General features: G+C 37.2%; 1 long non-coding RNA gene across 1 annotated transcript; it reads left to right on the top strand.

The window, feature by feature from the left end:
* Window positions 1-19,503: 19,503 nt before the first annotated feature.
* Window positions 19,504-27,280, top strand: LOC135971146 (uncharacterized). The gene is made up of 3 exons (XR_010587224.1): window positions 19,504-19,624; window positions 25,265-25,415; window positions 27,182-27,280. It is a non-coding gene; the product is annotated as an uncharacterized lncRNA (long non-coding RNA).
* Window positions 27,281-27,570: the final 290 nt, after the last annotated feature.

Raw genomic sequence — 27,570 nt, forward strand, 5'->3', positions numbered from 1 at the left:
ACATAAGTATTTAAAGAGCTGTGAACTTTCAGTGCCACACAGAAAACTGAAGAAGTACTCAATTATTTTTAAAATAGGAGGGTTGTCAGTGGGATTAGTACTACTAGTGCTCAACATCACTAATTTCTGTTGCCTCCTCAAGGACTCAGTTTTAGAAAGGCATGCAAAAATAACTAATTTGGATTCCTTGACCATGGTAGGGGTTCTCTATGCATGAAACCATTAATTTGTAGAATTATAGGGATGTTTGGGCTCTGTTATATTTAGTAGGCTATTATTTGCCTTGTAGGCTAGCATGGATTTTTTAGTAATAAACTAACATTTTCAAATAATGTGAGATTTAACTAAGGAAAGTGAGTGTATTCCAACTAACTTGAATGTTGCACTGGTTTCATCATGTTGAAGTATTTCACTACATACTGACCTGTCGGAAGTGACAGTATGCAGAGAATATACAAAATTTATGCCATTAAGTTTAAGACGGTTATGTTTTACTTTCAACCAAGGGCCCTAAGGACTAAAGCATCATCTGATATCAATTTTCTGTTGGTTTCAGAATCTGCCACAGAAATAATAGGTTAAAACACTAGGAAAACAACATAGGCCAGCACAGTTAGGCTCACCATCAAGGGTCTGCTTCATTTATTTTATATAAACATGATGATGTATTTTTCCTCTGTTTTTTCTATACAAAAGGAAATAAATTTTCTTTACAAAATTGGGAACGTGCTGTACCAAAATAAAAGACATAAGTATATATAGAAATTTAGTATGTAACACCAGGATGGCATTTCAAACTAATGGAGGAAATCGACAGTTGTTTTCTTTTCTTTTTTCTTTTTAATGGTTTTAATTGACAAAAATGTATGTATTTATGATATACATAATGTTTTGATATATGTACACATTGTAGAATGGTTAAATCAAGCTAATTAAATTAGATTTGTTTTTTAAATGATTGTTTCAAACACCTAGCTGTTAAGAAAAAAAGCAAAGCTAGACCTACCACTCAGTAAATTCTAGATGAATCAAATATTTAAAAATTAAATTATGAAATTTAAAAAGACTCAGGGAAAATATGGAAAACTTTTTTTTTATTTAATTTTTCATAGGGGAAGAAGATGGCTGAACAGAAGCTCCCACCAATTGTCCTCCCCATAGGAACACCAAATTGAACAACTATCCACACACACACAAAAAAAGCATCTTCACGAAAAGCAAAATCAGGTGAGCAATCACAATATCTGGTTCTAACTTCATATTACTGAAAGAGGCATTGATGAGGGTAGGAAAGACAGTCTTGAATCACCAGTGCCACCCCTCTCCCATCCCTCAGGAGTTGCCTCCTTGTACAAGAGAGAATCTGTGTGCTTGGGGGAGAGAGAGTGCAGTGATTGTGTGACTTTGCATTGGGACTCAGCACTGCCCTGTCACTGTGGAAAGTAACACTTTGCAGCACTCAGTTGGCACTCACAGAGGGAGCATTTAGACCAGCCCACGCCAGAGGGGAATTACCCATCCCAGAGGCTGAAACCTGTGTTCCATTCCTGGGAAGCGCTAATGTTATGCTGGGCTTGCAGCCATTAGACTTAGGGGCATGTGACCTAGTGAGCCACCAGCCAGGGTAGCCAAGGAAGTGCTTGCACCACCCCTCCCTCAACCCTAGCCAGCACACCTCACAGCTCCAGGAGGGGATCCTTCCTTGCACTTGAGAACAGGAGAGGGACGAGTAAAGAGGACTTTGTCTTGCAACTTGGGTACCTGTGCAGCCTCAGTAGGATAGGGCACCAGGCAGAGCCCCAAGGTCCCCATTCTAGGCCCTAGGTCCCAGACATTTCTAGACACATCCTGGGCCAGAAGGGAACCCACTTCTTGAAGGGAAGTATCTAGTCTTTGCAGGATTCATTACCTGCTGACTAAAGAACCCTTGGTCAAAGTAAATGCAGCAAAACCAAAAATAAATAAATGGAACCTAATTAAACTAAAAAGCTTCTGCACAGCAAAAGAAATAATCAGCAGAGTAAACAGACAACCCACAGAGTGGGAGAAAATATTCACAAACTATGCATCTGACAAAGGACTAATATCCAGAATCTGCACAGAACTCAAACACATCAGCAAGAAATAAATAATCTCATCAAAAAGTGGGCAAAGGACATAAATAGACAATTCTCAAAAGAAAATACACCAACAGCCAACAAACATATGGGAAAAAACTGCTCAACATCACTAATTATAAGGGAAATGCAAATTAAAACCACCATGGAATATCACCGTATTCCTGCAAGAATGGTCATCATTTAAAAATCAAGAAATAATAGATGTTGGTGTGGATGTTGTGAAAAGGAAACATTTTTACACTGCTAGTGGGAAAGTAAACTAGTACAACCACTATGGAAACTATGGTGATAAAGATCTAAAAATAGAGCTACCAATCATCCAGCAATCCCACTACTGAATACCCAGAGGAAAAGTGATTACATGAAAAAGACTCTGCACATACATATTTATAGCAGCATAATTCACACTTATAAAAATATGGAACCAACATAAATGCCCATCAACCAACGAGTGGATAAAGAAAATGTGGTACATATACACCTTGGGATGCTACTCAGCCATAAAACTGAATAAAATAATAGACTTTGCAGCAGCTTGGATGGAGCCGGAGGCCATTTTCTAACTGAAGTAACTCAGGAATAGAAAACCAAATATCATATGTTCTCACTTATAAGTGCAAGCTAAGCTATGAGAATGCAAAGGCATAAGAATGATATAATGGACTTTAGGGACTCAGGGAGAAGGGTTGGGGTTGGTGAGGCATAAAAACTACATATTGGTGGCCGGGTGCAGTGGCTCACACTTGTAATCCCAGCACTTTGGGAGGCCGAGGCAGGCGGATCACGAGGTCAAGACCATCCTGGCTAACACAGTGAAACCCCATCTCTACTAAAAATACAAAAAATTAGTTGGGCGTAGTGGCACATGCCTGTAGTCCCAGCTACTTGGGAGGCTGAGGAAGGAGAATCGCTTGAACCCTGGAGGGAGAGGTTACAGATTGTGCCACTGCATGCCAGCCTGGGCGACAGAGCGAAACTCTTATCTCAAAAAAAAAAAAAAACAAAACTACATATTGGCTACAGTGTACACTATTTGCGATGACAGGTACACCAAAATCTTGGAAAATCACCAATAAAGATCTTATCTATATAACTAAAAACCACCTATATGCCCAAAACTTGAAAGTTTTAAAAAAGAGCCCTTGGTCACTGAATAATCAGCAATGGTAGGCAGGAATCATCGTGGGCTGGAGTGAGACTCAAAGACGTGCTGGCTTCAGGTGTGACCCAGCACATTCCCAGCTGTGGTAGCTAGGGGAGAGACTCCTTTTGCTTTAGGAAAGAAAAAGTAAGAGTGAAGGAAACTTTGTCTTGAGCTTAGGTACCAGCTTGGCCACAGTGAGGTAGAACAACAAACAGCCTCTTGGGGCTCCCAATTCTAAGCTGTGACACTTGGACAAGATTTCTGGACCTGCCCTGGGGCAGAGGGGAGCACACTCCCCCTGAAGGGAGAGGCACAGGCCTGGCAGCATTGACCACAAGCTGACAGTAGAACCCTTGGGCCTTGAGTGAACCATCAGCAGTAGCCAGGGAGTACTCACCACAGGACTGGGGTGGTGATGACCATGGAGAGAGATTCCTCTGCTTATGGAAAGAGGAGGGAAGAGTGAGAAGAACTTTGTCTTGCAGCATGGGTGCCAGAACAGCCTCAGTAGAAGAGAGCATCAGGTAGATTCCTAAGGTTTCCACCTCCAGGCCCTTGTCACAGATGTCATCACTGAACCTGCCCAGAGATAGAGGAAGCTCGCTGTCCTGAATGGAAGCACTCAAGCCTGGCTAGATTTGCCACCTACTGGCTGTAGAGTCTTAGGGCTTTGAGCAAACACAGGCAGTAGCCAGGCAGTGGATACCATGGGCATTGGGCAAGACCCACTGCTTTGCTGGTTTCACATCTGACCCAATTCAGTCCCAGCTATGGTGGCTACAGTTGTGCTTGTGTCACCCCTCCTCCAGCTCCAGACAGCTCAGCACAGGAAAGAGATTCTAGTTGTTTAGGAGAAAGTAAGGGAAGAGAAGAGTCTCTGCCTGGTAAATCAGAGAATTCATCCAGATCTTATCCAAGACCATCAAGACTCTTCCTCTACAAGTCTGCAAGAGCCACAGCATTACTGGGCTTGGGGTGCCCCCTAATGCAGATATGGCTGCAGTGACTAAAAACTTAGATCGTAACACCCAAGTCCCTTCAAATACCTGAAAAGCCTTCCAAAGAATGACAGTTACAAACAAGTCCAGACTGTGAAGATGACAATAAATACCTAATTTTAAATGCCCAGAAACTGATGGATTTTCACAAGCATGAAGGCCATCCAGGAAAACATGACCTCACCAAACATAAGGTACCAGGGATCAATTGTGGAAAGACAGAGGTATGTGCCTTTCAGAAAAAGAATTCAAAAGAGCTGTTTTGAGAAACCTCAGTGAAATTCAAGATAACACAAAGAAGAAATTCACAATCCTATCAGATAAATTTAACAAAGAAATTGGAATACATAGTTCTGGCCAGGGCAATCAGGCAGGAGAAAGAAATAAAGGGTATTCAATTAGGAAAATAGGAAGTCAAATTGTCCCTGTTAGCAGATGACATGATTGTATATTCAGAAAACCCCATCGTCTCAGCCCAAAATCCCCTTCAGCTGATAAGCAACTTCAGCAAAGTCTCAGGATACAAAATCAATGTGCAAAAATCACAAGCATTCTTTTTTTCCATTTATTTATTTCTTTTAATTTTTTATTATACTTGAAGTTCTAGGGTACATGTGCACCATGTGCAGGTTTATTACATATGTATATATGTGCCATGTTGGTGTGCTGCACCCATTAACTCGTCATTTACATTAGGTATATCTCCTAGTGCTATCCCTCCCCCTGACCCCCACCCTATGACAGGCCCTGGTGTGTGATGTTCCCCTTCCTGCTTCCAAGTGTTTTCATTGTTCAGTTCCCACCTATAAGTGAGAACATGCGGTGTTTGGTTTTCTGTTCTTGCAATAGTTTGCTGAGAATGATGGTTTCCAGCTGCATCCATGTCCCTACAAAGGACATGAACTCATCCTTTTTTATGGCTACATAGTATTCCATGTTGTATATATGCCACATTTTCTTAATCCAGTCTATCTCTGATGGACATTTGGGTTGGTTCCAAGTCTTTGCTATTGTGAATAGTGCTGCAATAAACATGCGTGTGCATGTGTCTTCATAGCAGCATGATTTATAATCCTTTGGGTATATACCCAGTAATGGGATGACTGGGTCAAATGGTATTTCTAGTTCTAGATCCTTGAGGAATCGCCACACTGTCTTCCACAATGGTTGAACTAGTTTACAGTCCCACCAACAGTGTAAAATTGTTCCTACTTCTCCACATCCTCTCCAGCACCTGTTGTTTCCTGACTTTTTAATGATCACCATTCTAACTGGTGTGAGATGGTATCTCATTGTGGTCTTGATTTGCATTTCTCTGATGGCCAGTGATGACGAGCATTTTTTCATGTGTCTGTTGGCGGCATAAATGTCTTCTTTTGAGAAGTGTCTGTTCATGTTCTTGGCCCATTTTTTGATGGGGCTGTTTGTTTTTATCCTGTAAATTTGTTTGAGTTCTTTGTAGGTTCTGGATATTAGCCCTTTGTCAGATGAGTAGATTGCAAAAATTTTCTCCCATTCTGTAGGTTGCCTGTTCACTCTGATGGTAGTTTCTTTTGCTGTGCAGAAGCTCTTTAGTTCAATTAGATCCCATTTGTCTATTTTGACTTTTGTTGCCATTGCTTTTGCTGTTTTAGACATGAAGTCCTTGCCCATGCCTATGTCCTGAATGATATTGCCTAGGTTTTCTTCTAGGGTTTTTATGGTTTTAGGTCTTACATCTAAGTCTCTAATCCATCTTGAATTAATGTTTGTATAAGGTGTAAGGAAGGGATCCAGTTTCAGCTTTCTACCTATGGCTAGCCAGTTTTCCCAGCACCATTTATTAAATAAGGAATCCTTTCCCCATGCTTGTGATTTTTGCACATTGATTTTGAATTCTGAGACTCTGCTGAAGTTGCTTATCAGCTTAAGGAGATTTTGGACTGAGAATCACAAGCATTCTTATACACCAATAACAGACAAACAGAGAGCCAAATCATGAGTAAACTCCCATTCACAATTGCTTCAAAAAGAATAAAATACCTAGAAATCCAACTTACAAGGGATGTGAAGGATCTCTTCAAGGAGAACTACAAACCACTGCTCAACGATATAAAAGAGGACACAAACAAATGGAAGAACATTCTATGCTCATGGATAGGAAGAATCAATATTGTGAAAATGGCCATACTGCCCAGGGTAGTTTATAGATTCAACGCCATCCCCATCAAGCTACCAATGACTTTCTCCACAGAATTGGAAAAAACTACTTTAAAGTTCATATGGAACCAAAAAAGAGCCCGCATTGCCAAGACAATCCTAAGCAAAAAGAACAAAGTACCATTCAGGACATAAACATGGGCCAAGATTTCATGTCTCAAACACCAAAAGCAATGGCAACAAAAGGCAAACTAAGAAAAAAAAAGACCCAAATAAAGAAAATCAAGGATTAAAAAATTTGACATTATAACCAATATTGCAGAAATTCAGAAGATCATTAGAGGCTACTATGAATAACTATATGCCAATAAATTGGAAAACCTCAGCAAAAATGATGAATTTCTAGACACATACAATCTATCACAATTGAACCATGAAGAAATCCAAAACAAGAACATACCAATAACAAGTGATAAGATCAAAGCCATATTAAAAACCTGCCAAAAAAGAAAAGCCCAGGACCCAATGGCATTGCTACTGAGTTTTATCAAACATTTAAAGAAGAACTAATATCAATCCTACTCAAACTAATCCAAAAAATACAGGAGGAGGAAATACTTTAAAACTCATTGAATGAAGTCAGTATTTCCCTGATACTAAAATCAGACAAAGACACATCAAAAAAAAGAAAACTACAGACCAGAATGTCTAATGAACATTGATGCAAAAATCCTCAAAAAAATCCAAGCACACCAAATTCAACAACATATTAAAATGATTGTTTGTAATTACCAGGTGGGACTTATGCCTGGGATGCAAGGATGGTTCAACATATGCAAATCAATCAACATGATACATCATATCAACAGGATGAAGGACAACAACCATATGATCATTTACATTAATGCTGAAAAGCATTTAACATTTGATAAAATTTGACATCCCTTCATGATAAAAACCCTCAAAAACTGAGTAGAAAAGAAACATACCTTAACACAATCAAAGCCATATATATCATACTGAATGGGGGAAAAAACTGAAAGCCTTTCCTCTAGATCTGGAACATGACAAGGATGCCCACTTTCACCACTGTTATTCAACGTAGTACTGGAAGTCCTAGGTAAAGCAATTAGACACGAGAAAGAAGGCATCCAAATTGCAAAGGAAGAAGTAAAATTATCCTTGTTTGCAGATGACATGATCTTGTATTTGGAAAAAACTAAAGACTCCACCAAAAATCTATTAGAACTAACAACAAATTCAGTAAAGTTGCAGAATACAAGATCAACATACAAAAATCATAGTATTTCTATATGCTAACAGTGAACAATCTGAAAACAGAAATTGAGGAAGTAATCCCATTTTTAAAATAGCTACAAATAAAATTAAGCACCTAGGAGTTGATTTAACCAAATAAGTTAAATATCTCTACAGTGAAAACTATAAAATATTGATGAAAGAAATTGAAGAGGACATAAAAAATTGGAAAGAAAAGAATGTTATTTTCTTTCCAATGTTCATGTATTGGAAAAATCAATATTGTTAAAATGTCCATCCTACTCAAAGGAAACTACAGATTCAATGTAGTCTCTATCAAAATACCTAAGATAGTCTTCACAGAAACAGAAAAAAACAGTCCTAAAATGCAGATAGAACCAAAAAAGACCTAGCATGGCTAATGCTGTCCTGAGCAAAAAGAACAAAACTGGAAGGATCACATGACCTGATTTCAAATTATATCACAATGCTATAGTAACCAAAACAGCATACTAATCACTTAAAAACAAACATATAGACCAATAGAACAGAACAGAGAGCCCAAAAACAAATCCATACATCTACAGCGAACTCATTTTTGACAAAGTTGCCAAGAACGTTCATTGGCAGAAAGAGAATCTCTTCAATAAATAATGCTGGGAAAACTGCATATCCATATGCGGAAGACTGAAACTAAAACCTCTCCCTCACAATATACAAAACTCAAATCAAAATAGATTAAAGACTTAAGTCTAAGACTTCAAACTATGAAACTGCTAAAGGAAAACTTGGGGGCCGGGCACGGTGGCTCACACCTGTAATCCCAGCACTTTGGGAGGCCAACACAGGCGGATCACTTGAGGTCAGGAGTTTAAGACCAATCTGACCAACATGGCAAAACTCTATCTCTACTAAAAATACAGAAGTTAGCCAAGCGTAGTGGCACATGCCTGTAATCCCAGGTATTCAGGAGGCTGAGGCACAAGAATCACTTGAACCTGGGAGACAGAGGTTGCAGTGAGCTGAGATCATGCCACTGCACTCCAGCCTGGGCAAAAAAGTGAGACTCTGGCAAAAGAAAAAAAAAAAAGCCACCAGGTTATATTAGAGCAAGAAAAGAGAAAAAAGAAAATGTTGGAAAAACTCTTCAGGACAAAGATTACTTGAGCAATACCTCACAAGCATAGGCAACCAAAGCAAAATAGACGAATGGAATCACATCAAATTAAAAAGCTTTTTCACAGCAAAGGATAAAATCAACTAAGTGAAGAGATGAGCCACAGAATATGAGAATATCTTTGCACACTATCCATCTGACAAGGGATTAATAATCAGAATATATAAAGAGCTCAACTCTATAGGAAGAAATCTAATAATCTGACTTTAAAATAGGCAAATATCTGAATAGCCATTTCTCAGAAGAAGACATATAAATGGCAAACACGCATATGGAAAGGTACTCAACAACACTGATTGTCAGGAAAATGTAAATCAAAACTACCATGAGATCATTTCACCCAAATTAAAATGACTTTTATCCAAAAGATAGGTGATAACAAATGCTGGTGAAGATGTGGAGAAAAGGGAACCCCCATACACACTGTTGGTAGGAATGTAAATTGGTACAACCACTGTGGAGAACAGATTGGAGGGTCCTCAAAAAACTAAAAATGGAACTACCATATGGTATTTCACGGCTAGGTATATACCCAAAAGAAAGGAAATCGGTGTATCAAAGAGATATCTTCACTCCCTTGTTTATTGCCACACTATTCACAATAGTCAAGATTTAGAAACAACCTATTTGTCCATAAACAGATGAATGGATAGGGAAATGTAGTACATATATGCCATGAAGTACTATTCAGTCATAAAAAGAATGAGATCCTGTCATTTACAACACCATGGATGGAACTACAGGTCATTATGTTAAGTGAAATAAACCAAGCACAGAAAGAGAAACGTTATATGATCTCACTAATTTGTAGGAACTAAAAATTCAAACATCTGAACTTACAGATAGAAAATAGAATGATGGTTACCAGAGGCTGGGAATGGTGGTGGGGGAGGAGTGGGGATGGTTAATGGGTACAAAAATATAATTAGATAGAATAAGATCTAGTATTTGATACTGCAACAGAGTGCTTACAGTCAACGATAATTTAGTGTACATTTTTAAATAACTAAAAGATTATAACTGAATTCTTTGTAACCAAAGAAAGCATAATTGTTTCAGGTGATGGATATCTTATTTATCTTGATGTTATTATGCATTGTATTCCTGTATCAAAACATCTCATGTACCCCAGAAATATACACACCTATGTATATACATGAAATAAAGGCTGGGCGCAGTGGCTCAAGCCTGTAATCCCAGCACTTTGGGAGGCCAAGGCGGGTGGATCACGAGGTCAGGAGATCGAGACTATCCTGGCTAACATGGTGAAACCCCGTCTCTACTAAAAATACAAAAAACTAGCAGGGCGTGGTGGCGGGCGCCTGTAGTCCCAGCTACTTGGGAGGCTGAGGCGGGAGAATGGCGTGAACCCGGGAGGCGGAGCTTGCAGTGAGCCGAGATCACACCACTGCACTCCAGCCTGGGAGACACAGCCAGACTCCATCTCAAAAAGAAATAAAAAATTAAAATATCTAAAAAAGTAAAATAAATTAAAAAATTATTTTCACATAGAGAGAAGGTTTTTCTAATCAAAGCTCAAAACCAGAAAGGAAAAGACTGATAAATTCTACTCTATAAAAACTTTTTTATTAATTGTTTTTTTCCATTGGTTATTGGGGAACAGGTTGTGTTTACTTACATGAGTAAGTTCTTTAGTGGTGATTTGTGAGATTTTGGTACAACCATCACCTGAGCAGTATAAACTGCACCCAATTTGTGGTTTTTTATTCCTCACCTTCCCTCTCTTTCCCCCTGAGTCCCCAAAGTCCATTGTATCTTTCTTATGCCTTTGCATTCTCATAGCTTAGCTCCCACATATGAGTGAGAACATATGATGTTTGTTTTTCCATTCCTTAGTTACTTCACTTAAAATAATAGTCTCCAGTCTCATCCAGGTCGCTGTGAATGCCATTAATTCATTTCTTTTCATGGCTAGGTAGTATTCCGTTGTGTGTATTTATGTATAAACTGTGACATATATATGTCACACATATATGGGTATATATCCAAAAAATATATAGGTATATGCCCATATATGTGTGACATATATATGTGTGTGTGTGTCACAGTTTCTGTATACACTCATTGATTAGTGGGCATTTGGGTTGGTTCCATGTTTTTGTAATTGCAAATTGTGCTGCTATAAACATGCATGTGCAAATCTCTTTTTCATATAATGACTTCTTTTCCTCTGGGTAGATATCCAGTAGTGGGATTGCTGGATCAAATGTATATATTTTTACTTCTTTAAGGAATCTCTACATTGTTTTCCATAGTGATTGTACTATTTTACATTCCCACCAGCAGTGTAGAAGTGTTCCGTGTTCACCACATCCATGCAAACATCTATTTTTTTAATTTTTTTTATTATGGCCATTCTTGGAGTAGTAAGGTGGTATCTCATTGTGGTTTTGATTTACATTCCCATAATCATTAGTGATGTTGAGCATTTTTTCGTATGTTTGTTGGCCATTTTTATATCTTCTTTTGATAATTGTTTATTCTAGCCCATTTTTTGATGGGATTGTTTTTTTCTTGCTAATATTTGTTTGAGTTCATCATAGATTCTGGATATTAGTCATTTGTCAGATGTATAGATTGTAAAGATTTTCTCCCACTCTGTGGGTTGTCTGTTTACTCAGCTGACTGTTCCTTTTGCTGTGCAAAAGCTCTTTAGTTTAATTAAGTCCCAGCTATTTATCTTTGTTTTTATTGCATTTGCTATGGGTTCCTGGTCATGAAATCCTTGCCTAAGCCAGTGTCTGCATGGGTTTTTCCAATGTTATCTTCTAGAATTTTTATAGTTTCATGTCTTAGATATAAGTCCTTGATCTATCTTGAGTTGATATTTGTATAAGGTGAGAGATGAGAATCCAATTTCATTCTCCTACATGTGGCTTGCCAATTATCCCACCCCCATTTGTTGAATAGAGTGTCTTTTTCCCCACTTTGTGTTTTTGTTTGCTTTGTCAAAGATCAGTTGGCTGTAAGTATTTGGGTTTATTTCTGAGTTCTCTATTCTGTTCCATTGGTCTATGTGCCTATTTTTATGCCAGGACCATGCTGTTTTGATGACTATGGCCTTAGAGTATAGTCTGAAATCAGGTAATGTGATGCCTCCAGTTCTGTTTTATCTAGTCCAGATTTGCTTTAGCTATGAGGACTCTTTTTTAGTTCCATATGAATTTTAAGGTTGTTTTTTCTAATTCTGTGAAGAATGATGGTGATATTTTGATGGAAATTGCATTGAATTTGTAGATTGCTTTTGGCATTATGGTCATTTTCACAGTATTGATTCTACCTATCCATGAGCATAGGACATGTTTTCATATGTTTGTGTTGTCTATGATTTCATTCAGCAGTGTTTTGTAGCTTTCCTTATAGAGGTCTTTCACCTCGTTGGTTAGGTATATTTCTAAGTTTTTGTTTTGTTTTGTTTTATGCAACAATTATAAAAGGGGTTGAGTTCTTGATTTGATTCTCAGTTTGGTTGCTGTTGGTGTATAGAAGAGCTACTGATTTATGTACATTAATTCTGTATCCAGAAACTTTGCTGAATTTTTTTATCAGTTCTAGGAGCTTTCTGGAGGAGTCTTTAGGGTTTTCTAGGTAAACAATCATATTATCAGCAAACAGCAACAGTTTGACTTCCTCTTTACTGATTTGGATGCCCTTTATTTGTTTCTCTTTCCTGACTGCTCTGGCTAGAACTTCCAGTACTGTGTTGAAGAAGAGTGGTGAGAGTGAACATCCTTGTCTTGTTCCAGTTCTCAGAGGAAATTCTTTCAACTTTTCCCCATTCAGTATTATGTTGGCTGTGGGTTTGTCATAGATGGCTTTTATTACTTTGAGGTATGTCCCTTGTATGCAGATTTTGCTGAGAATTTTACTCAAAAAGGGATGATGGATTTTGTCGAATGCTTTTTCTGCTTCTATTGAAATGGTCCTGTGATTTTTGTTGTTGATTCAGTTTATGTGGTGTATCACATTTATTGATTTGTGTATGTTAAACCATCCCTGCATCCCTGGTGTGAAACCCACTTGATCATGGTGGATTATCTTTTTGATATGTTATTGGATTTGGTTAGCTAGTATTTTGTTAAGGATTTTAGCATCTATGTTCATCAGGGAAATTGGTCTGTAGTTTTATTTTTCGGTTATGTTTTTTCCTGATTTTGGTATTAGCGTTATACTAGCTTCATAGAATGATTTAGGTAGGGTTCCCTCTTTCTTTATCTTGTGGCATAGTGTCAATAGGATTGGTACCAATTCTTCTTTGAATGTCTGGTAGAATTCTGCTGTTAATCCATCTGGATCTGGACCTTTTTATGTTGGTAATTTTTTTTATTACCGTTTAATCTCATTGCTTGTTATTAGTCTGTTCAGAGTATCTGATTCTTCCTGATTTAAGTTAGGACAGTTGTATCTTTCCAGGAATTTATCCATCTCCTCTAGGTTTTCTAGTTTATGCACATAAAGGTTGAATGACGTTTTGTGTTTCTGTGGTGTCAGTTCTAATATCTCTCATTTCATTTCTAATTGAGCTTATTTGAATTTTCTCTCTTCTTTTCTTGGTTAATCTTGCTAATGATCTATCAATTTTATTTATCTTTTCAAAGAACCAGCTTTTTGTTTTACTTATCTTTTGTATTTTTGTTTGTTTGTTTCAATTTCATTTAGTTCTGCTCTGATCTTAGTTATTTCCTTTATTCTGCTGGGTTTGGGTTTGTTCTTGTTTCTTTAGTTCTTTGAGGTATGACTTTAGATTGTCTGTACTCCTTCAGACATTTTGATGAAGGTGTTTAGGGCTATAAACTTTCCTCATAGTACCACCTTTGCTGTATCCCAGAGGTTTTGATAGGTTGTGTCGCCACTGTCATTCAGTTCAAAGAATTTTTTAATTTCCCTCCTGATTTTGTTTTTGACCCAATGATCAGAAGTAGGTTATTAATTTCCATGTATTTGCATGGTTTTGGAGGTTCCATTTGTAGCTGATTCTCAGTTTTATTCCACTGTGGTCTGACAGTGTGCTTGATATAATTTTAATTTTCTCAAATTTATTGAGGCTTGTTTGTGGCCTATCATATGATCTACCTTGGAGAAAGTTCCATGTGCTGTTGAATAGAATGCATATTCTGCAGTTGTTTGTTAGAATGTTCTGTAAATATCTGTTAAGTCCATTTATTCCAGGGTATAGTTTAAATCCACTGCTTCTTTGTTGACTTTGTGTCTTGATGACCTGTCTAGTGGTGTCAGTGGAGTATTGAAGTCTCCCACTATTATTGTGTTGCTGTCTATCTCATTTTTAGGTCTATTATTAATTATTTTATACATTTGGGAGCTCCAGTGTTAGGTGTATATTAAAGATTGTGATATTTTCCTATTGGACAAGGCCTTTTATCATTATATAATGACCCTCTCTTTGTCTTTTTTAACAGTTGTTGCTTTAAACTTTGTTTTGTCTGATAAAAGAATAGCTCCTGCTCATTTTTGGTGTCCATTTGCATGGAATGTCTTTTTCCATCCCTTTATCTTAAGTTTATGTGAGTCCTTATGTGTTAGATGTGTCTCTTGAAGGCAGCAAAATGGTTGGTTGGTGAATTCTTTTCCATTCTGCAATCTGTGTCTTTTAAGTGGAGCATTTAGGCCATTTACATTCAACATTGGTATTGAGATGTGAAGTACCATTCCATTCATCATGCTATTTGTTGCCCGTATACCTTGGTTTCCTGTTTTTTTGGGTTTTATTAATTGTATTTTTGTTTTATAGGTCCTATGAGATTTATGCTTTAAAGAAGATCTGCTTTGGTGTGTTTCCAGGATTTGTTTCAAGATTTAGAGTTCCTTTTAGGAGTTCTTGTAGCACTGGTTTGGTAGTGGCAAATTCTCTCAGCATTTGTTTGTCTGAGAAAGACTATATCTTTCCTTCATTTATGAAGCTTAGTTTCGCTTGGTACAAAATTCTTGACTGAGAATTGTTTTCTTTGAGGAGGCTGAAGATAGGGCCCCAATTCCTTCTAGCTAGTAGGGTTTCTGCTAAGAAGTCTGCTGTTAAACTGATAGGTTTTTCTTTACAGGTTATTGGGTGTTTTTGCCTGATAGCTCTTAAGATTCTTTTTTTCATCTTACCTTTAGATAACCTGATGACAATGTGCCTAGGTGATGATCTTTTTGTGATGAATTTCCCAGGTATTCTTTGAGCTTCTTGTATTTGGATGTCTAGTTCTCTAGCTAGGCCAGGGAAATTTTCCTCAATTATTCCCCTAAAGTATTTTCCAAACTTTTACATTTCTCATCTTTCTCAGGAATGCTGATTATTCTTAGGTTTGGTCATTTAAAATATTCCCAGATTTCTTGGAGGCTTTGTTCATATTTTCTTATTCTTTTTCCTTTGTCTTTGTTGAATTGGGTTACTTTGAAAACCTTGTCTTCGAGCTCTGAAGTTTTTTCTTCTGCTTATTCATTTCTATTGCTGAGACTTTCCAGAGCATTTTGCATTTCTGTAAGTGCGTCCATTGTTTCCTGAAGTTTTGATTGTTTTTTATTTATGCTATCTACTTCATTGACTGTTTCTCCCTTCACTTCTTGTATTATTTTTTGGATTTCCTTACATTGGGCTTCCCCTTTCTCTGGTGCCTTCCTGATTTGCTTAATAACTAACCTTCTGAATTTTTTTTTCAGGTAGATCAGGGATTTCTTCTTGGTTTGGATCCATTGCTGGTGAGCTAGTGTGATTTTTGGGGAGTGTAAAAAACCTTGTTTTGTCATATTACCAGAGCTGGTTTTCTGGCTCCTTCTCATTTGGGTAGGCTTTGTCAGGGGGAAGGTCTAGGGCTCAAGGTTCCTTTTGTCCCATAGGGTGTTTCCTTGATGTAGTACTCTCACCCTTTTCCTAGAGATGTGGCTTCCTGAGAGCCAAGCTGTAGAGATTGTTATCTCTCTTCTGGATCTAGCCACCCAGCAAGGCTACTAGGCTCTGGGCTGGTACTGGGGGTTGTCCACACAGAGTCCTGTGATGTGAAACATCTGTGGGTCTCTCAGCCATGGATACTGGCACTTGCTCCAGTGGAGGTGGCAGGGGGATATAATGAACTCTGCGAGGGTCCTTAGCTTTGATTAGTGGACTATTTCTGTGCTGGTTGGCCTCCTACCAGGAGGTGGCATTTTCAAGAGAGCATCAGCTGCGGTAGTATGGGAGGAAGAGGCAGTGGGCGGGGCCCTAGAACTCCCAAGAGTATATGCCCTTTGTCTTCAATTACCAGGGTGGTGAAGGAAGGACCGTTAGGTGGGGACAGGACTAGGCGTGTCTGAGTTCCGACTCTACTTGGGTGGGTCTTGCTGCAATTGCTGTGGAGGATGGAGGTGTGGTTCCCAGGTCAATAGAGCTATGTTCTTAGGAGCATTATGACTGCCTCTGCAGTGTCATGCAGGTTGTCAGGGAAGTGGGGAAAAGCTGGCACTCACAGGCCTCACCCAGCCCAGCTCCCAAGTAACCCAAAGGGCCAGTCTCACTCCCACCATGCCCACCCCCTACAACAGCACCAAGTCTGTTTCCAGGTAGTGGCAAGCAGGAACTTGCCCCAAGCTACCCACCTCCCACCTGCAAAAGTAAGTAGGGTGTTCCTTCTTCCCCTGCCTGTGAAGTCTGCACACCAGATTCACGCCCTTCCCAGAGTTCTGGCCAGGAGACTTCTTGATTGGTTCAAATTGTTACAAAGTTCAGCTGGAGGTTTCCTTCTCCCTGTGGCCTTTTCCCAGTGCCTGTGGCAGCCCTCCTCAAGGACCCTTGTGAGGTGAGGCAGAAAGGGCCTTCTAGGGGACCCAGCAAGCCCACAGGGATTTTCCCACTGCTTCCTGTACTCCTGTATTTCTCTCAGTTCTCTAAATTGACTCAGCTCCAGGTAAGGTAAGAATCTTCTGTAATCTAGACCCTCAGGGTTCCCCAGTGGGGGAGTGTGTTTGGGGGCAGATGATCTCCCTTTCCCACTTCCACAGTTTGAGCACTCACAGTATTTGGGGTGTTTCCTGGGTCCTGCAGGAGCAGTCTGCTTCCTTCAGAGGCTCTGTGGGTTCTCTTGGCTTTCCTAATGTATTCCTGCAGTCGTTCTGGGGCAAAAGTTCCTGATGTGAGCCTTCACACACTGTTTTGTCTGTTCAAGTGGCTGCAATCTAGTCCTGCCTCCTGTCCACTATAATCTCCGGCTGTATCTCAAAACTTTTTATATAGTGTTATAAAGAGTTTTTAATGGTCAAAAAAAACTTAAAGTTGAAAGACAAATGACAAATTGAGAAAAAAATCTTCAACCAATACAGTAAAGGATAAATTTCTTCAATATATAAAGTGCTTTCATAAATCTATGAGAAAAAACACCAAGGACCCAATTTTTAACATGGGGAAAAGATACAAGCAAACCTTTCTCTCTCTCTCCGTCACACACACACACACACACACACACACGTGCACACGCATGCATATGTATAAATATACATAAAGATATATAAATTAAAATAAGAGTAATACACCTTTTTAACCTATCTGACAGACTCAACATTTTCTAATACACACTGTTAGTGAAGGAATAAGCAAATAGCCATTCATAGACTGTTGATTAGAGTATAAATTATTACAGACATCTTAGAAGTCAATTTGTTACTATCGAATTTGCAAATACAATTGATTCTCATTCTCAGTACTTATGATCTGTAAAGTCTCCAGAAACATTGAATTGGCAAATATTAAATCATTGCTCCTAGCAGAAATACTGAATAAATCGCCCCTAGGGCTAGATTTCTGCTAGTGTCAGGTCACCACCATTTTATCAACTGACTGGTCAATATACAGCCTTCTTTTACATGGGTTTCTGTTTAAAGCACCTTATTGAATATACATTGTTGAGTCATTAACACTGAACTCATGGCCAATAGGAGTGGAACTCATGCCTAAACTAAGTTTAACGCATTTATTTTCTCCACGAGGCACATCAGAGACTTCCTATGACTAGGATCACTAGGCTGCACTCTACCACTATGCTTGGGACCGCTTTAAACAGTAAAGTCACCTCCAAAACACAAAAATGAGGAAAACGTGGCACTAAATAGACCCTGAAAAGGACTCTTGTTTCCAGTATAAGAGCTGGAACAAGAAGGTAGAGCAAGCCCAGCTGCAAACAAGCACATCGAGCAACTCAAATATGTTGCTGCTCTGTGCGTATCCACAAATGACTGTGAGAGCACAGCAAGTATTGGCTACTATCCATCAATTTATGGTAAATTTCTGCTGAACATCCACACTTTAAGACTACAAAGAGTGGGACCAAGGGCCCAGGGCGGGGAGCTCACTTTCCATTCTTCTGCACTGTTTGGATTAAAAGAATAATCTAATGGGAACTGAATTGTTGACATGGCATTTTCACAACACAACAACTCTATTCTCTCTTTGGCAGAAAAAAAGAATTAAGAACAGAACTTTCCCATGATTAAAAGATTGCAAAGAAGGGGAGAAAGCAGAAAATTTGAGTAAGCAGGAAATGAAGGAGGGAAATCAAGTGTTTGCAGAAGCCAGGTGAATTAACTGCATCATGTGATACTGCTAAGTCAAATAAAGTACAGACTGAAAATTAACCACAGGATTTAGCAATGTGGAAGTTACTGATACCTTTATTGAGAGCAGTTTTAGTGGAGTGATGGAAACAAGAAAACCTGGATTGTAATGAGATTAAGGGAGAATGGAAGGAGAACTGGAAATAATAAAAATAGGCAATGCTTTCAATTTGCCAAGAAAAGCAAAGAAATGATGTGGCAGTAACGGGGAAAGTGAAATCAAGAAAAGAATTTTATTCAGATGTGATTAATAATATGTTTATAAGCCAATGAGAACAATCCATAAAGAGAAAAATAAAAATTGTGTAGGTGAGAGTAGGCAGAATGTCTAGAACAACTAAATAAAGACCAGTGACACACTAAACAATAAACAAGTAACTACCAAGCCTTAAAACAATTTGGTGTCCAATTTTTGCTTGTTCTTCTCCTAGCACAGTCCTTTAGGAAGACCACAGAACTGAGGAGACAGAATCATTACCTCGAATCTGAGGAATATGAAACTGTTTCCTAGTGAAGCAAGAGAAAAAAACTAGTCCAACAGAAAAAAACTGGAAATATATTCTGTAACAAGCTTAATCAGATACAAACAGGGACATTAAAAATAGGCTCTTTCCAATTATGATGAGAAAGATATGCCAATTTACCTGACTAGGTAGGATTTATTATAAGGACAAGAGGAAGAAGATGAGACAGAAAACATTTTCAAAAGGTACATAGCTGGACTCTTGAAAAACTGAAAATTTTTTTAAGATCACAGAAGTTCTGATGTCTTATCCATCCATTCTCATCCTCTGCTTAGTACTTCCACTAAATCACACCTGTGGCAGCTTATCTCGTGTCTGTTTCCCCTACACTGTGTCTACTTCCCCTGCCATGGTTAGTATTCTCTCTCCAGTCTCCTTCCTGCTATCACATGAGGCATCCTTATTCCTTTCCTTCTGGGAGTTCCCTTTACCCAGCCCCTTGAATGTGTGTGTGTGTTTATGTGTGTCTATGAGTGTGTGCCATTCAGACTTTTAAAATGCAATTGAGTAATCATTACATGACTCCTTTTATCAAGCCCTTGAACCTGTTGCCTCAGTAACCATGGCAAGTCCAGATGGCTGCCTTAGGATCAGATGTAAACCTTGGAGAAACCAGCTGTGGCCAGCACGTCAAGTTTAAGCAGACAAATGAAGGTGACCTGTGGGTAAGAAAATGTGTATGGACTGTTCTTTAAGATAAGGCTGTGGGTATGACAACTTGGGATTGTTGGAGAGAGTTAGACACTAACAATGTCACATGGAGAATTACTGCTAGGAAAACCAGGGTAAAGAAAGCAGTCAAAAGTCTCCTTAGGCTGACTCTGGCACACTGCCTAAGAGTTAGCCCTGCTCTGGAAGGAACAGAAAGAAAAAAAAAAAGTCTCCTTCACTATAACAAACAATGGAAGACTCACAATTATTAATAAAGAAAATAGTTGCATATAATACTCTCTTTTAAAAATAGAATGATTTCCTAAGTTTCACAAAGGCCTGCTTTGTACAAATTGCTGGTAACAAGCTCTAGATGCTATTTTTTTATCATTTTGTGTGTATGTATTTTTCATAAGCAATCTAAATTTTGGAAATTTGGAGGATATACATAAATGTCACAATAGTGGTGGTTCACAGTTCATCAAGAATACAATTACTGAGTGTGCTTAAACCCTTTTCAGATTTTAAGACCCCTGGAACCAGCCCCAGGGAGTAGATCCAAGGTGGCATATCCTCAGGAAGAGAAAAAATAATACTCCAATCTGCCCTTTGGAGGAAAGAGAAAGCTAAGAAAGAAGCTAGAGACAAAAAAGTCACAACAGAGGTAGAAACAAAATTAGAGAATCTAGAGAGAGAACAATAAAAATGTAGGGCAAGATAAGAAAATAAAATGAAAGGGGCAGAAACTGAAAAAGAGTGTATATTAATAACCTATTCAGACAATATTTTAAATCCTCATAATAGCTTATGAGGGGAAAGCATTTGCATAGACCTCTTAGTAAAGTATGAAGTAAAATAATTTTTGTAAGGAATATTTAGAAGCACATGTCAAAAATTTAAATTACATTTGCATATATCCAAAATCTTCAGAACTCTCTCTTAGTGAAGATTAGCATGGGTTGCAAATGTGGAAAAAGTAGAATGTGTGATTTAAACAATACAGAACTTTGTCTTTCTCATCTATTGGTCTGGAAGTAAGAAAGCCAAGACTGCCCTGGTGGTTCTGGTCCGTGATGTCCTGAGAGATCTAGGTCATTATCAGCTCTTCCGTAAGATACAACTCTCATGCTTATGGTCCAAGGAACTACTCACATTTCAGGCAGCAGGACAGAGGAACAAATGAAGAAAAGGGGAGCAGAGAACACATGTCATTTGTCTTTGAAAAAAAAAATGTTTCTTGAAATTGGTACAAAATACTTACGTTAGCAATCCACTGTCCATAACTTAGTTATGTGGCCATAAAAAGATACAAAGCAGGCTGGGAAATGAAGTCTTTATTCTGGGCAACTATATGCCCCACTAAAAGTTCTAAAACAGTAGAAAAGGGGGGAAAATATTAGGAACAGCCCAGTATCTCTGCCTCAAGCTGTTTCCTACAGAATTATACATACCAAGTACCAACATTCATGTTCAAGTATATTTACTATGTGGGATAGGGAATGTATGCTTCCTATTCCGCATGCTCCTGCAATGTTTGTGTATGATAAAATAAATACTTATTACTTCCATAGTTTTTAAAATAAATCAATTAAGTAAATAATTTTAAAATAAATAATACTTTATTAATAAATCATTTTATTTTTATTTTTAATACTTATTGAAAATTTTTAAATTTAATAGTCTAATAGTCTCTGGAATTTTAGTGATCAGGCATCATGAGCTTTTTGCTCAATATTCTTTGTGGGGATTGTCCAATCTTATTCACGCTACTAGATTACATTTATATCATTAACCCACTAGGAAGACTGAATGGATGGACTTAGAAATAATAATGATATATCTTCATTTTAGCAAGTTCAAATGCTTTAAATTTAATGTATAAACTAAATTCTGAAATACAAGAAATAAAAATAGGTTTAGCATTAAACCTACTTTCTGCTTAAAATAGTTGTAGTGGCATAAAGATACAAACATACCATTAATTTGAACCAAGAATCTCTTTGGGAAACAGAACTCAAAAAGATTTGTAGCAATCCTTCAAGTCATGACTTTATGTAGCTTTGTAAGGAGCTTTGTTTTCTATCCAAGCAAATGAAACCATTACAGTTGACCCTTGAACAACAGGGGTTTGAACTGCATGGGTCCATTTATGCATGAATTTTTAAAATAAATATATTGGAAAAATTTTTGGAGATTTGTGACAATTTGAAAAAACTTGCAGATGAACCATGTAGTAAAAAGTATCAAAAAAAATAAGAAAAAGTTAGGTATGTCATGAATACATAAAATATACGTAGCTAGTAGCCTATTTTATCATTTGCTACCATAAAATATACACAAATGTATTACAAAAAGTTAAAATTTTTCAAAACTAATGCACAGAAACATTTACAGACCATACATGGCACCATTTGTTATAGTGAGAAATATAAACAAATGTAAAGCTGCAGTATTCAATTATAACTGTATAAGATTAACTATAGTACATACTATATATACTACTGTAATAATTTTGTAGCCACCTTCAGTTGCTATTACGGTGAGCTCATGTGCCATGAGGATCCACTTAAAGCGCAGTGTGATGCTGATATCTCCAAATGAGCAGTTTGTCTCTCCAGTAAATTGCTGTCACAGTAAAAAGTGATCTCTTGTGGTTCTCATGTATTTTTCATCCTGTTTAGTGCAATACTGTAAACATTGAATTACACCATTGAACCCATACAAAGTGCTACTAGTGATGCTGGAAGTGGTCCCAAGAAGCAGAGAAAAGTCATGACATTACAAGAAAAGGTTGAATCGCTTGATATGTATCATAGATTGAGGTCTGCAGCTGCAGTTGCCCACCATTTCAGACAAAGGAGTCAACTTGTAAGCAGATGACATAAACTTATGGGATCAATAAAAGCAGTACAGTACTGGAAATGTATTTTTATCTTCCTTCTGATTTTCTTTTCTCTAGTTTATTTTATTCTAAGAATACAGCATATAATACATGTAACATAAAAAATATGTGTTAATTGACTGTTTCTGTTACTGGTAAAGCTTCTAGTCATCGGTAGGCTATTAGTAGTTAAGTTTTAGGGAAGTCAAAAGTTATACATAGATTTTCAACCGTGTGGGAGTTAGCACCCCAACCCTCCCCCCATCCACCATTGTTCAAGAGCGGACTGTAATAGCTAAATTCATATGAATTAAGAACATACTAATCAACAGTTCGCAAAAATTACTTACTGAGATGAAGCAGAATAGTTATTATGCCAACCATTATTTAATCTTTCTGATTTAGGTGCTGCATGTGATTAAATAATACCAGTAGCTGGCATTTCATAGCATCTTCCTTTGTTCTCCATCAAAGCACTTTATAAATATTTATTTCTATAATATCATTATAACTTAAGAAAGTAGTTTATTATTCCTTCTTATTTAGAAAGATGAGGAAGCAGGCTCCAAGAGACAGCAAGTTTTCAAAGGTTGTATTGCTTTTTATTCGTATCTGGGATAACAATTCCCAGAGCTAGTGACCGAAGTGACTTAATTTACTTTCGAAGCCTTCCAATGAAGGATCTGGCAAAAAGTTCATGATTCTGTGGTCCCCTCATAGCCATTAGTATCACATGCCAATTGTTCTCTGTGAAGAGGCATTTGCAAAGAAGGGTCTTTATTACTATGAAGCTATCCCATGGTCCCAGGCATCCTCACTTTGGGGGTTTTAGTAAAATTTCCATTTTAATTATTTTTATGCATAACTCTCACATACAAAACTTCTCCTTTTGAGGGAAAATACATTAATATATCACTTGATGGATAATTATTTTTACTTTTTGTTATACCTGTAAAACAAAGGAAGCAGAATAACAGTACTTAAAGAAGAAAAACAAGTCATTCTCTGCATTTGTCTTGATTCTTTCACAGAGCTTTCGTGAAGTACACAGATGTCACCAATCTCTAACATAAATAGTAATGCTTTCCATGCCTAACAAGGGACATAAATTTTCCCAAAACAGCTGGTGCTTTGGTTGACCTAGACAGAGAAGTTATATCCTTCCTGGTATAAAAAAGATCTAAAAACAGATCTTTAGAGGCATCTACATACAGTCTTATCAGAACATTATTATCTACAGCAGAACTGCTATGAGATGGGCACATCCTGGTCCGTGAAGAATAATCTCCTAAAGAACCTGTTACAAAGCAATGACTTCTGCTGAGAAATTCAATAGCATGCCCTCTGGGATTGCATTTTTTAAATGTGCTCTAGCAAGTTGGAAGAAAACCTTACAAATCATTGAATAGCTTCAACTATAACAAAATAAAAACAGGGCATGATTTAGTGTATCAAATGTATGAACTGTTATTAGAAATGAGATAAAAATTATAACAGAAATTACTGTATTTTCCTTTCTTAATAACAACATGCATGTAGCCTAAGTAATACACAAATGTCATAAATTTGAAATCTGTAGTTATAGACAAGCATTAAAAATCAATGAACCCAAAGCTATTGAAATTTTAAAAAAATTAAGAAAAATATATGGAGATGAAAGGCCCCAGCTTCTTGTTGAATTTTCAGCTTGATACTTTGGAAAAAAATTAAAATAGTTTGATTAAACCTTAATAGATTTTTTTACAAGGTTATATCACTAAGTGTTTTTTGTTGTTTTGCTTTTTTTGTCTTGATAATAATATAACTGAAAACATTAGGTTCTTCTTATTTTAAGAGTAAATTTCAAGTCTCAACTCAATAAATAATAAATGTTTGTTAAGTGGTGGAAAAGTAAAGATCAAAGAAGTGAAGTAACTTGCCCAAAGTCAGCTAGTTAAAAGGCAGAAAATTCTACATTTGAGCACAGCTCTATATGAAGTTATTTCTGTTTTTTTTTTCCTTTTTTATTATATACTTTAAGTTCTAGGGTACATGTGCACAACACGCAGGTTTGTTACATATGTATACATGTGCCATGTTGGTGTGCTGTACCCATTAACTCGTCATTTACATTAGTTATATCTCCTAATACTATCCCTCCCCACTCCCCCCTCCCCACAATAGGACCTGGTGTGTGATGTTACCCTTCCTGTGTCCAAGTGATCTCCTTGTTCAATTCCCACCTATGAGTGAGAACATGTGGTATTTGGTTTTCTGTTTTTGTGATAGTTTGCTGAGAATGATGGTTTCCAGCTGCATCCATGTCCCTACAAAGGACACGAACTCATCCTTTTTTATGACTACATAGTATTCCATGGTGTATATGTGCCACATTTTCTTAATCCAGTCTGTCACTGATGGACATTTGGGTTGATTCCAAGTCTTTGCTATTGTGAATAGTGCTGCAGTAAACATTTGTGTTCATGTGTCTTTATAGCAGCATGACTTATAATCCTTTGGGTATATCCCCAGTAATGGGATGGCTGGGTCAAATGGTATTTCTAGTTCTAGATCCTTGAGGAATCACCACACTGTTTTCCACAATGGTTGAACTAGTTTACAGTGCCACAAACAGTGTAATAGTGTTCCACTACAGAAAACTGCTGATAAGGTTTACTTTTCTCAGCAAATAAGTCTGAAGAAATAGCAAAGTCTCCATTTCTCATTTATTGTTGCTCTGTTTCCACCTCCATATTTCTATCCCACAAAGTCAGCCCTTCTTTTCTTTCCTTAGTGGGAATATACATTTTGAAACTGAAAAGACATGATATCTTGGGAAGCAAGGAGAACTTGTTGGAGTCTTTGTTGCAGACAATGCTTTATGTGGTCTCAAGCTTGACATACAAAAGAAAAAGAAGAAGGAAAGTGGCAGCACCCAAAAAAAGGTATGAAAAAATCCAGAATAAATTTTAAAATAATGTCTATGATAAATTCTTTCTGAAAACTATTTACAAGACTATTAAGTTAATATAAAGAGATACAAATAAAAATGAGGTACTAAATGGAACACTAAAAAGTATTTGATTCACCCAAAAAATGGCAGAAAAGGAGGAAGAGAGAAATAAAAAAGCAGATAGGACAAATAGAAACCAAACTTGTCAACAATTGTATTAAATGTAAATGTACTAATTATTACAATTAAAAGACAGAGATGGTCAGACTGGATAAAATGCAAGACCCAATTATGTTTTTTATAGTAAGCACAATTTCAAAATAAATATATACATAGGTTGAAATTTTAAAAGGAGAAAAACTATTTACCCTCCCATGACTATGCATACTAAAGCTAATGTGGCCATGTAAATAAGAAGTAAGGACTCAGATGGGTATTTAAGATAAATACTATCAGAGACAGAAAGACCTAACAAAAGGGCTAATTAATCAAAGTAATGCAAAACTACTAAATGTGCTTGTGTTTAATATTAAAGCTCCCAAAAATACAAGGCAAAAAAAATGGTAAAACTAAAAGAAACCATAGATAAGTTCTCATTCATAGTTGGAAAACTTAGTATCTCTCTCCTGTTAATAGGAAGAACTAGTGAACCAAAAAGAAATCAGTAAAGATACAGAATATCAAACAATATTACCAATTAAATTGCCCTAACTAGTATTTATGGAACACTGCATTCAAGAAGAACAGAATGCACATGAAACAGTCACCAAAATAGACCATGTAATGGGCCACAAAACAGGCCTCAATAAATTTAAAAGGTTTGAAATTATACAGAATATGTCCTCTGATTATAATGGTATGAAATTAGAAATCAATAAGAAATCTAGAAAATCTCCCAAATGTTTGGAAATTTAAAATACACTAATAAGTAACCCATGGCTCAAAAATAAAGCATGAAAGAAATTAGAAAATATTTTGAACTCAGCGAAAACAGAATATGTTAAAATTTTTAGGATACAGCAAAACTACTTCTTGGAGGGAAATTTATAGCTTTAAATGTCTATGCTTTTTAAAAGAATAAAGATATAAGTTGGACACAGTGGCTCACGTCTATAATTCCAGCACTTTGGGAGGCTGAGGCAGGTAGATCACGATGTCAGGAATTTAAGACCAGCCTGGCCAAGATGGTGAAACCCCATCTCTACTAAAAATACAAAAAATTAGCCGGGCTTGGTGGTGGGTACCTGTAATCCCAGCTACTCAGGAGGCAGAGAATTGCCTGAACCTGGGAGGCAGAAGTGGCAGGGAGCAGATATTGTGCCACTGCACTCCAGCCTGGGTGACAGAGTGAGACTCTGTGTCAAAAAAGTAATAATAATAATAAAATAAAGATATAAAATCAATTTCTTCTGATTCTAATTTAAATAAGAAGGTTTGGTGTTTGGTGAGGGCCTGTTATCTGCTTCCAATGTGGTACCTGGTTGCTGCATCCTGTGCAGGGGATATACTTTCTCTCCTCACATAGCAAAAGGGCATAGGTAGTTCCCTCAAGCCCTTTAATAAGGGTAAAAATCCATTCATGAAGTCTCATGACTTAATCACTTCCCCCAAAGACTCCACCTCTTAATACTATTGCATTAGGGATTAAGTTTCAACATAAATTTTGAAGAAACATAAACATTCAAACCATTGCAGCATCTAAGTAGAGCCTATAGGTAATATTATATGTAACACTAAAGTAATAATTTTTTTCCTTAGATCAAACAAGGCAAGGATCTCTGCTCTCAACCCATCTATTCAATATTGAACTACAGGTCCCAGATAGAGCAATAAGGTAAGAAAAAAAAAAAAAACAGGCAGAAAGATTCAGAAGATAGATATAAACTGTCTTTATTTTCAATGACATGATTGTGTTTGACAAAAATTCTAAAGAATTTACAAGAATACTACTAAAAGTAATAAGCAAATTTAGTAATGTCGCAGAACATAAAGTCACCATCCAAAAATAACTATATTTATTTACTTATATACTAGTAATTAACCATTTGAAAATGAAATTTTAAGCTGGGCACAGTAGCTCATGCCTGTAATCCCAGCACTTTGGGAAGCCAAAGTGGGCAGGTCTTGAGGTCAGGAGTTTGAGACCA

The sequence above is a fragment of the Macaca fascicularis genome, chromosome 6 (assembly GCF_037993035.2).
Source record: "Macaca fascicularis isolate 582-1 chromosome 6, T2T-MFA8v1.1".
In the NCBI taxonomy this organism is placed as follows: Eukaryota; Metazoa; Chordata; class Mammalia; order Primates; family Cercopithecidae; genus Macaca; species Macaca fascicularis.